Here is a 13114-nt window from a genome sequence, read left to right on the forward strand (position 1 = left end):
GGATTCTTTCAAGACTGGCCTAGCCAGGATTCTTTCACGACTGGCCTAGCCAGGATTCTATTAAGACTGGCCTAGCCAGGATTCTTTCAAGACTGGCCTAGCCAGAATTCTATTAAGACTGGCCTAGCCAGGATTCTTTCAAGACTGGCTTAGCCAGGATTCTATTAAGACTGGCCTAGCCAGGATTCTTTTAAGACTGGCCTAGCCAGGATTCTATTAAGACTGGCCTAGCCAGGATTCTTTCAAGACTGGCCTAGCCAGGATTCTATTAAGATTGGCCTAGCCAGGATACTAAAGTCATTCACATCTATTTAACGTATTGAATCTATTCGCTGCTACGATACCTTTTGTCTGGTTTAACGTACTAATTTTATGTTTATAAAATACTAACGTCACTTATGGTTGTTGATCTCACCAAGACTTATGTTTGGCTTGACGTCTTGATTTATATGTGTTTAATACTTATGTTTGGCTTGACGTCTTGATTTATATGTGTTTAATACTCATGTTTTGATTTGACGTCTTGATTTATATGTGTTTAATACTTATGTTTGACTTGACGTCTTGATTTATATGTGTTTAATACTTATGTTTGACTTGACGTCTTGATTTATATATGTTTAATTCTCAAGTTTGATTTGACGTCTTGATTTATATGTTTAATACTGTTGTTTGATTTGACGCCTTGCTTTTTTTATGTGTTTAATACTTATGTTTGGTTTGACGTCTTGATTTAAATTAGTTTAATACTTATGTTTGATTTGACGTCTTGATATATATATGTTTAATATTTATGTTTGATTTGATGTCATGTTTTATATATGTCTAATCCTTATATTTTATTTGACGTCATGAAATTATCATATCTTTAAGACATTTATGTTTGACTGAATTAAATGAAATTCTATATACCGTTCAGATATTCTGTTTTCTACATTTAACGGTGACTTATTAATTGGATATAATATCTATTATATTCCTTAAGCGTTAATATATATATATATATATATATGTGAAGATTTGATCATAATGAGTAAAGTTGATAGTATGTTTCTCTCACAATAAATTTCTGTTATTATATTTTATAAAAGTCCACCAACTCCCTAAGTATATCCGGAACAAAATTACAATCTATTTTTTTTAATTGATTAGAAGCAGCACATATGAATGATATTTAAGTCTCGAATTGAGGTTTAATTCCAAATAATTTAGCATCGTATCAAGCAAAATTCATGTGCACAACAAAATTATTCAGTTACAGCAAAAAATTTATTTCGTTATCACTGACACACCATTATCTGCTTACACTCTTTTAGTCAGTTAAATTCAAATTTCTAGTCAATATATACAGATTGCAAAAATGCTAATAAAAATATGATAACTACGATATAAACAACATAATCAATAAAATATAGATAATAAAATAAGAAATAGAAACAATTAAGTTAAGAAAGGTAACAAAATAAACCAAAATAATAAAATATTATTTGATATTATGCACAGAAGGATACATGAGTTCGTAGAATAAACAAATCATATTAATATAATTTTAAATAAAGACGTATTTTAATGATATTCATACCTTCTGTTATATAATAAAATTCATTATTATTGTTAAGAATTATGTAATATGTTTGGTGCTTTTGATAATTATCACAGTAATTTATCGGCATTAACCACACGTGCGCATCTGGAAAGCAGAAATCATCCCAATTATTAGGTCTTTTCGTACTTTCTCTGATCAACTTAATATGTTCATCTTTGTGTCGATGCCATCCGATTATTACACCTGTACAACTATTAGCAACATCTGTATGTTTTACTATCATTTCAACCGCAAATTTTACGTTTTCCCGACTTATATTCATTTGTTCGTTGAAATAAAATCGAAGCTGGAAAGTACAATATTAGATTTTAAATGATTTTTCTTGTCAATTAATTCCTAAACAGATTTTTATAACACGTTAAATTACACTACATACCATTTAAATTATAGATATTTTTAACTTGTATGTAATTGTATGTAATTATCAGAGAGAGTTCTCAGAGAAATTATATATATATATATATATATATATATATATATATTGTATGTATATATACATGTATTATATAGTGCTTTACATACCGTAATTACTTTGAAGTATTTCCATTCATGCGCATTAGACAATGAATTTTCGCAATAATTGAAATATTCTATTATATTCTTAAATATTTTCATCAATCTTACCGATATCTGAAAATAATTAAAAAGAAGTGAAAATTAAAGAAAACAGCTTTAATTACAAACAAAACAATGTAAGATTGTATAACTGTTTCAGCCTATGTATAAAGCGTGTCTCATTGATTCACATCTTTACGAACATATTAATTAAATTAGTGTTAAAATTAATAGAAATTATATATGTATGATATAGTATAGTTTTTACCTCTTTAGATGTTACAATTAAGGTATAATTTTTAGAATTGTCATTTGTTAAAGGCTGACTGGAAAAAGAATTTTGGATATTCTTAGAAAATTTGTTAAAGCACCTTATTTGGTCCGGGTTTCTGATTTTACGAACAATAAAAAATTATGTATATATGCATGTGTGTATATAATAAGAGTAATACTAGAAAGTATAGATAATTTCAAATCTAATATTACACTTACGACTTCCAAAGTAAAAGAAACTTGCAATTTTCCTCGTCTAAACTCAGTACCATACAATCTATACCAAGTCTTCTGGCCACACTTTTACATATTATTAATACAATTATTTCTTCGCCACATTTATCTTCTAAGACCTGCGTCAAAAATCAAAAAATACAGAAATTAATTAGAGTGCGAATATTGTAGATCCTTTAATTAAAATATATATTATAAAAATCTGTTATAAAACTAATATTATCTATACATAAATATTTTATGTTGGTGTGTTTTCCGCAAAATTGAAAGTTTAATGTGGTAAATATATATTCATGGATTGTATTCATAATCTCCATTGATTCTATTATATTTCGTTCCAATGATTTTCAAAGGCCATAAGATGGTTATTTTTCCAACGGAAAAAAGTTTCATTGGCTGTCGAGTGTATCGAATGATCGGGATATTTTTTTTTGAGGGAATTTAGCACACTCGTAACCATATTATCGATTGATGCTTCTATGGACTCATAAAGTACATTCTCTTCGGGTTTAATGCATTGTGCCATAGTAGTAGCAATCTTTTCAAAAATACCTTCTTCAGGAAACTCTTTTGTATATTTTATCAAGTTTTTTTCTGCGGAAATTTGCTTTAAATGGCGAAATAATTTTGAAACGCAATATCTTTCGGTTAGATCGCAATCAGTTCTGAAAAAATTAATACTGTGCAATAAGTATATTAATTTATAAAATGAATAGGACTATATATAATGGTATTGAAAAATGGTATCCTACTGTGAAGTATTTGCAAGCACGTATTTAAGCTCATCAATGATATAAGTGTATTTTTCAGGCGTAGTCGTTATTTCAGACAAATAATTGTTTAAACTATTATTTACATCGAATATGTTTGTAAAATTGATAAAATTATCTATTAGACAAATATATTGATTATGATCAGAAATACTTGGTTCTTGAAAATATTTTTTCTTTATTTCATCCACAATTTCTTGTAATTGTTTTACATAATTTTTGCCTGTGGACACAAAGTTTTCAATTTTTTTTCCGTTTTTGTTAAATATTTCTGTAGACTGTTTGTCATATAGTTTTTTTGTAGACGGCCATCTAAAATTGAATCAAAACATTTTTTAATAAAATTGTAAAAAAACTAAACATAATACTATTGCAACAGTAACGAATTTTCAATAAATTTTTCAATAAATTTGTTGAAATTTTATGTATGTATGAGAACAATAAAACTGTAAAGTAAATAAATTAATAGAACAGAAAACAATATATAATTAAAATAAATAGAAAAATAAAAGCCAAAATGTAACAAAAGGAAAGTGCGAGAAGTTATTTAAAAAATAAAAAAAAATACTTTGATTTATATTTTATTTTATTTATTAATGTGTTAAAATAACAATACAAAAACAACGCTATGTATTTTTTATACATTACATATTGTACTTTCATTTTTTAATTTAAATTAAAAATTTTTATTGAACTTTAAATTTTTTAATTTCTTACATTAAATTTTTTGTGCCTTATATTATCTTTTTTGAATATAAGTTTAAATGTATTTGAGTTAAATAATTAATAAATTATTTAGAGATAAATAATTTATTTTATTATATATACGTATTTATCTAAATATTTTATAAAAATATATATTAACTTTATAATGTGTATACATTCCAGTTTAAATTAATTACATAGTTATTCATGTTATTAAATTTAAAGAGAAATAAATACATATATATATTTTAGTGAATTTATTTTTTAATATATATATATTATAAACATTTTTAAATAAAGCAATAATTATACATTTGTATCATTATAGAAAGTTCATCTAAATATTATATATTATGTTGTCATTTACTTACAATTAGTGTAAATTTTTGATTTTACTATTTTTTGATGCTAATATTTTAATTTTTTTCTAGTATTATTAACAAAAATAAAATATAATTTATAAATATAATTTTTGAGAAAATATTTTTGATGATAATTAATTTTTGCAAAGAATTATTTTGGTTATAAACATAATTTTTGAGAAGATAATATATATTTGATTACGATTTTTTGTAAAGAATTATTGTTGTTTGCAAAAGATATAACTTAGCCTTTTTTTATATCTGTGATGTCTTTTTTAATGGGATTTCACATATTTTTGCAAAGTTCATTAATATATTAAAAAATATGTATATGTAAACATATATCTATGCTTACGTGCGCACATGCTTGTGTACTTACATATGTATGTGCATGCGTGTAGCTTTTATAGTGACTCTCAATATATTTTGTGCAACCGGTGCGCGAAAAGTCGCCCTTTACGCACATGATAAGATTTTAGAAAGGGCTCCCTTTCCACGCACCGGTCACACAAAATATCGTAGCTAACATGTGCGGGTCATAAATCGGCCGATCGTGCGCCAAACTTCCGCATTCTCGGCCGATTTACAATCCCCCGCACTTGTTAGCTATTATACTATTATACTACAGTTACTTTAGATAAAAATTGAGCTATATCTCAGAAAAAATGTTAGAAAACTGAAGTTTGGTACAGACTTTTGTTTTTGCATGAGATTAAAGAAAAAGGCCACTAAAACATAAAATTAAACAATTAGTACCCAAATTCTGTTATTTTGCAAATATCTCGTTATATATTCATTTTAAATAAAAATACAAAAGTACGAAATTAAAGAATGGACAATTTTGCATGAAGTATTCTATAACTTTTTTCGTATAAGCTATACTTTTTACTTAAAAAATTTACAAGTTGTTTGTTGTGCGGTGAATTGACAGAGCATGGTGGAGCGTGCCAACGGACGTTATGTGGATTAAAGTATTGCATGCGCGCACAAAAATGTCATAACTTTTGAACAAATTAGCAAACAGAAATTAAAAAAGAACCGTTGAAAATCTGGGAATTTCAGCTTTTTAATGTAATTTGTTTTGTTATTTTATGATAAATTTTCAAAAAATTCTAAGACTATCTGTTACTAATTAAATGAGAGAAGACAAACATTACATGTAACATTTTGTTTAAACTATCGTAAAATTTTTAAGTATTAGCGTAGTATAACAAAAGGTTGCATTAAAAAGTTGAAATCTCTGGCTTCTCAATGATTCTTCACTTATTTCTGTATTCGTTCAAAAGTTATGACATTTTTGTGCGCGCGTGTAACGCTTCAATCCACATAACGTCTGTCAGCACGCTCCATGAATACATCGCGCAGCGTACGTCTTGCAAAATTATTTACATAAAAAATATTACTTGTATGAAAGATTTATAGATAACATTTTTTATGCAAAATTATCAATTCTTTAATTTTGTACTTTTGTATTTTTTTTTGTTTTTTTGTTTTTTTTTGTAAAATCGATATTTAACTAGATATTTGCAAAAGACAAAATTTGAGTTCTAATTGTTTAATTTTTCTTCTTAACGACCACTATATAATAATAGTAATTTTTTTTCCATTCCAATCTTATGCAAAAACGAAGATTTGCACCAAAATTCAGCTCTTTAACATTTTGTGCGAGGTCAAACTCTAAAGTGACTGTAATATTATTAAATATAAAAGAGAAAGACAAAGGTGGGAAAAGAGAGAGAGAGAGAGAGAGAGAGAGAGAGAGAGAGAGAGAGAGACAATAGAACTATCAAGTTTGTTAAAATCTTATTTTATTAGAAAAAAATCGCGCTTTCGATTGATATGGTCATCTTTTCAAAAAAATGTTCCAGTTCATGAAATATTTCAAATTTTTGTTTTCATGGTTACGAAAATCGTGTTACATCCGGTAAAGGATACACAGTAGCGTCCTACGAATAATTTTCGTTATTGTTTTGGTATTTTTGCTATCTTTTCGATATCTTGCAGTTTTTTTTTGGTCTTTTTGTAGATTGTATTAAAAAACGCTACCGCGTCTCCTGATATATTGCGCGTGGTAGATTAATGAAAAAAGTTACATAATGCAACATAGTGCAAAATACTATTGTAACAGTAATGAATTTTCAATAAATTTTTTGAAATTTTATGTATATATGAGAAAAATAAAACTGTAAAATAAATAAATTAAAAAACAGAAAACAATATATTATTAAAATAAATAGAAAAATAAAAGGCAAAATGTAAAAAAAGGAATATGCGAGAAGTTATTTATAAAAATTTTAATTATTAAAGAAAATAAATTTAATAACATTTAAGTGAAAGTTAAAGTAAATTTTAAATTGAACAACTGAAAAAAATTTTATAAGATCTTGACTGCTCGTATATATTATTTTTTCTTATCTCTCATTAGTCGTATTTCTATTTTCCTACTTGTTTTTTATATCAATTTTATTTGAATTTTTTATCTGTTTCATATTATATGATATTTTTAATATTTTATAACTATTTTATTTTACTAGAATTCTTATAAAATTTTTGTTAAAAATGTAGGAAAAAAGATGCAGATTGCATTTCTCCATTCTATGCGTCTTTGGAGTTTAAAATTTAAACTGTATCTTTAAAATTTGAGACATATTTTTATTTAAATATCCCTTTGTATCATTTTATAGATTATAATAATTTGTAATAATTATTTTTATATTACAAAAAGTTTATGATAATAGCGCGATAAATTTCTTGATGACAGGTTGAAGAATCGGAGAGGAGAGGGAAGGGCAAATCATCTTTAAACACTTTCTAGCATAATTTTTTATAAAACATTTTTTTTTTATTTTAAGTATTTTTTAAATTCTCTACATATTTCTCTAAAACAAACGATATTCTTGTTTTATTGACTTTCTTATAATTTAATATATAATCTTCATTATATAACTTTCTTTTTCGTGATCTGGACAATTTTTTTATTTGTCCAACGATTATCTAGAAGTCTCCTTTGTTGTATTTCCTCGAGAAATTTGTAAAATCTTTAAGGTAGACAATTATTCTTTGTTAATAATTTCTCGTGGTCTAAAGTCAGTCTATCGGCAAAATCCATTTTTTGTACATCGATGACAATGATTGACGTTCCTTTTGACATTGATAAATATTTTAGTCTTCCAAATTGGCTGAATTAAAGCTGTCTTTTACTGCGGATTCTTCGCCGCTCGATTTTGCAGTCGAATTCCTAAGCAAGAATCTGTCTTTTCTGGACAACTCTTACGAAAAAAACCTACAAGAATACGAAAAAATTATAACAATAATATATTATTGAAGAACTACTGTTATATGAATAATTTTTTTAATTTTGTAGTTTCTTTTGTACTGGAAGTGAGTGTTCCATGTAACTTTGGCATTCGACAAAGCTCTATCTTACATATTTATTTTTTTCTTTGGCTCAAGAAGACTAGAGACCAGGAGACCGAACTCCTTAGAATTTCAGTGGTGCGGGTAAGTCAAAATACGGTCTCATTTCATGGGTGCTGTTCACCTTGTGGAAATTTATCTCTAGTCACGACAATAAATAATTTATTGTTTTATTTTTTAAGAAAAATCGATCATTGACGATTATATTTTATTGTAACTTCTTAAGTATATAAATTTATAAATTATATACTTTTTTTTATTATGAATTAAGAAATATTAAAAAGAAAAAGAATTGAATTAGTATTATCAAAAAGTTTCAAAATTTGCAGTTATTAAGATTACAATAATTACAGTCATATCTACTTATTCTTCTTTGAGGAATTTTATTTTGTTAAGAAATTTCTTTATTTTTATTCGTTAATTATTTGCTTATTAAAGACCTTTATACTGCAAATTTACTCTTATTTAACTTTAGTTATTGATTACATTTTATTATACTTCTTGCATTTAAAAGAGATAATTATTATTTATGAACGATAAAAAAATAGAAATAAATTTGCAAATTAATGTAGTATTTTACCAAATTAAGAAAATATGTACATACCTTACTTTTTCGATCTTCTTTACGATTTCCTAAAGAGTCTTTGACAGAATTTCAATTATTTTATTGAAATTTTTTTTACCGAATATTGTTCCGGATATACTTAGGGAGTTGGTGGACTTTTATAAAATATAATAACAGAAATTTATTGTGAGAGAAACATACTATCAACTTTACTCATTATGATCAAATCTTCACATATATATATATATATATATTAACGCTTAAGGAATATAATAGATATTATATCCAATTAATAAGTCACCGTTAAATGTAGAAAACAGAATATCTGAACGGTATATAGAATTTCATTTAATTCTGTCAAACATAAATGTCTTAAAGATATGATAATTTCATGACGTCAAATAAAATATAAGGATTAGACATATATAAAACATGACATCAAATCAAACATAAATATTAAACATATATATATCAAGACGTCAAATCAAACATAAGTATTAAACTAATTTAAATCAAGACGTCAAACCAAACATAAGTATTAAACACATAAAAAAGCAAGGCGTCAAATCAAACAACAGTATTAAACATATATAAATCAAGACGTCAAATCAAACTTGAGAATTAAACATATATAAATCAAGACGTCAAGTCAAACATAAGTATTAAACACATATAAATCAAGACGTCAAGTCAAACATAAGTATTAAACACATATAAATCAAGACGTCAAATCAAAACATGAGTATTAAACACATATAAATCAAGACGTCAAATCAAACTTGAGAATTAAACATATATAAATCAAGACGTCAAGCCAAACATAAGTCTTGGTGAGATCAACAACCATAAGTGACGTTAGTATTTTATAAACATATAACATTAGTACGTTAAACCAGACAAAAGGTATCGTAGCAGCGAATAGATTCAATACGTTAAATAGATGTGAATGACTTTAGTATCCTGGCTAGGCCAATCTTAATAGAATCCTGGCTAGGCCAGTCTTGAAAGAATCCTGGCTAGGCCAGTCTTAATAGAATCCTGGCTAGGCCAGTCTTAAAAGAATCCTGGCTAGGCCAGTCTTAATAGAATCCTGGCTAAGCCAGTCTTGAAAGAATCCTGGCTAGGCCAGTCTTAATAGAATTCTGGCTAGGCCAGTCTTGAAAGAATCCTGGCTAGGCCAGTCTTAATAGAATCCTGGCTAGGCCAGTCTTGAAAGCATCCTGGCTAGGCCAGTCTTAATAGAATCCTGGCTAGGCCAGTCTTGAGAGACTTGTTACCTTGTCGAATCCTTTTAATTAAGAATACGAACGGCTCTTTTTCTTTCCTCATCAGGCGAACTCAAGGGAATTTGTCCTCCAAACCAAGAGATATGTCCCATCTCATAGTTAACCTTAAAAGGTTCCAAAGCGTCCAAGCTCGTAGTTTTCCAAAAGAATTATATATTCAAATCAATCTCTTCTCAATGTCTGAACCGAACGGAAACCTTTTTATCACTGAACTAAAGCGTCTCCACGGACAGTAGAGAATCGACCAACAAGGATTCCTAAGCAACGATTCACGTTTGTTTTTTTTTTCAAGAGAGGATCGCGAACAGAAGCCGACTCGGCTTAGCGGGACGACGAAGGAAGAGGCTAGCGCCTCAAGCGTTCGTCTTAGGCACTAACGGCCTCTCGTAGCGCCTCTTCTTCCGGCGCGCTACGCGTCACTCGCGGAGGCGAATAAGACGCGAGAATTCAAACGTCAGAGAGTTTCCCAAACAAATATTTTTTCAAACGAAAAAAGAAACATAAAGTTCACACTTTGAAGGGGATCGATATCGATTAATTTTTAAATTATACTGTAATCCATATTCAAGATTAAATAAAATTATGTAGATTAATCGAGATGGTCAATATCAGTTGAGAATAATTAAAGAAACTGCATGAGCGGACTGAATAATTTTTTGCGAAGAAATGAATCACACTTTAGTCCATGATATATTATTATGATAAAGTCGTATTTCGAAAGCCTCATCATAATTTGTTAATTGTACGCACGTACAAATTGATTTAGCAAATTAAGAATTTTGAAAGTTCTTTTTGTGAAAGAATAGCATCAGATTTATTTATTGTAAGTAGTTTATTTTAATTATAAAAGTTTTTGAAATTAAAATTAAACATATCGGTTCTTGAACAAACCCGATTCCTGAATAAAAATAAACATTCGTTATTTTTATTTAGGTAAACTTTTATTTTGAAGACAAAATTTATACGTCAAAATAAAATATATAGAGTTTAGCGAAAAAAATACTTACCGCATACCAAAATTTAATTGTATTATTTGAGTTATGAATTTAAAAAAAGTTTAATATCATAAAAACGCATATTTTCATTCATGAATTAGTTCATGTATCTTAGTGGCATATAAATATAAAATTTTTATAAAAATGATTAAATATTACATTAATTTTAATTTATATAAATTTATTTAACGTCTAGTTTTATGCAACTTTAGCAAAAAGAAACGAAGAAAAGAAACACAGAAAGCGATAATATTTTCATTCAGGTGTTCTGTTCAGATCTGTGGAAGAGAAGAGAGTAAAAATGCATTGTATAGGAAATATTCAACCATTTCCAGACTTTTGGGACACTCTGTATATATGTATATATATTTGCTTGATTTGTTCTTACAAGGGACATGTCACAACTGTCCGGAACCGATTTGATTCTTCTTAAAATATATTGTTAAATACACAAATCTAGAAGACACATATTTTTTTATAGGTGCACAATATTCAATCCTAAAGAAAAATACCGTTTTCATTTAAAGGGGTATTTCACCCCTTAAAACATAAAATGCGCACGTATAAAAAAAATACGTGTCTTTTAGATTTGTGTATTTAACAATATATTTCAAGAAGAATCAAATCGGTTCCGGACAGTTGTGACATGTCCCTTGTTAGTGTATTTGTAGACGATGATTGTATATACAAATTTGAAAACTCCAAAAGAGAGCTTTTGTCACATTATATGATAAAATGTAATAAAGAAATATTTAAGACAATTCGATACATGCAGATTTCATCTGTATATTTGTCATTTTCAACGGAAACATATATGTTTTCGCAATTTTTTCTTTTATTTGATTAAAAACACTTTTCGATTGGAAACATTTTCTTCCTCATATAAAAATTAACACAACACATTTTTTAATACTAATACAAATATAATATATTTGATAAGTATTTGATAAGGACTTATTATTAATAAGTTCGTACATCCACACACGAATACCCTATATCTTTTCATTGTTTTCAATAAATGTTTAGTAAATATATTAAGTCATATAGTAGAATTTATCTATGCAAAGCATGATCCTATCAGTAAGCAGACAGGCAACCTGCCTACCGCTCGTACGCGCGCCGTAATTCGCTAACTATTTCTTTTAATATCTCAAAAACTAAACTTTGAATAATATTTTGGCAAAGGAAAAATCGTTTTAGAATTGAGTCAGGAATACGACATGTTAAGGACAAACGGTTGTTTAGAATCACCCTGTATATCTCGGCAGTTTTAGCAGAATCGTGAGGATAAATTGTTGCCACTTTTATTTGATACGTAATGTGTACTTGTAAATTCAAGAAAATAACGACCTATTTCGCTATTCTCGAGGTACATTTTAAATATATCTTACCCAGCACTGCAAGTTAGAGGTCAACCGGCAACTGAACAAGAAAAATTTTTTATATATATTGGCAGTTATAGCAGAATCGTCAGGATAAATTGTTGCCAGCCTTTCATTTGGTACGTAATGTGTGCCTTTAAATTCAAGAAAATAACGACCTATTTCGATATTCTTGATTCATTGCGGCGTTGTTAATTTCAAAACGTCTAAAATACAAAGTGCAACTTAAAATTATAATATAAATTAGAATTATTTTTTTTTAATTGGTTAGAAGCCGCACATATAAATGATATTTAAGTCTTGTATGGAAATTTAATTTCAAATTAACCTTCACATCGTATCAAGCAAAATTCATGTACACAACACAATTATTCAGTTACAGCGAAAAATTTATTTTGTTGTAACTGACACACTATTATCCGATTACTCTCTTTTAATCAGTTAAATTCAAATTTCTAGTCAATATATACAGATTTCAAAATTCTTAATAAAAATTTAATAACTACGATATAAACAACATAATCAATAAAATATAGATAATAAAATAAGAAATAGAAATAATTAAGTTAAGAAAGGTAACAAAATAAATCAAAATAATAAAATATTTTTTGATATTATGCACAGAAGGATGCATGAGTTCGTAGAATAACCAAATATAATTTTAAATAAAGACGTATTTTAATAATATTTATACCTTTTCCCACATAACAAAGTTCATTATGATTGTTAAGAATAATGTAAAATACTTTGTGTCTTTGATAATTATGACAGTAATTTATCGGCATTAACCACGCGTGCTCACGTGTAAAGCAGAAATCCTTCCAATAATTAGATCTTTTCGTATTTTTGGTAAACTAATATGTTCATCTTTGTGTCGATGTCCGATTATTACACCTGTACAACTATTAACATCATCTGTATGTTTTACTATCATTCCAACCGCAAATTTTACGTTTTTCCGACT

General features: G+C 27.3%; 2 long non-coding RNA genes across 2 annotated transcripts; both read right to left on the minus strand.

Annotated features, from left to right (window-relative positions):
• Window positions 1-1442: 1442 nt before the first annotated feature.
• Window positions 1443-3793, minus strand: LOC146720322 (uncharacterized). The gene is made up of 3 exons (XR_014926127.1): window positions 2654-3793; window positions 2129-2236; window positions 1443-1892 (listed from the first exon to the last, which is right to left on the minus strand). It is a non-coding gene; the product is annotated as an uncharacterized LOC146720322 (long non-coding RNA).
• A 4090-nt stretch (window positions 3794-7883) lies between these two features.
• LOC114937438 (uncharacterized) lies at window positions 7884-10136 on the minus strand. The gene is made up of 2 exons (XR_014926126.1): window positions 8527-10136; window positions 7884-8063 (listed from the first exon to the last, which is right to left on the minus strand). It is a non-coding gene; the product is annotated as an uncharacterized LOC114937438 (long non-coding RNA).
• Window positions 10137-13114: the final 2978 nt, after the last annotated feature.

Source organism: Nylanderia fulva, unplaced genomic scaffold (assembly GCF_048542155.1).
Source record: "Nylanderia fulva isolate GAGA-0341 unplaced genomic scaffold, ASM4854215v1 Scaffold71, whole genome shotgun sequence".
Classification (NCBI taxonomy): Eukaryota; Metazoa; Arthropoda; class Insecta; order Hymenoptera; family Formicidae; genus Nylanderia; species Nylanderia fulva.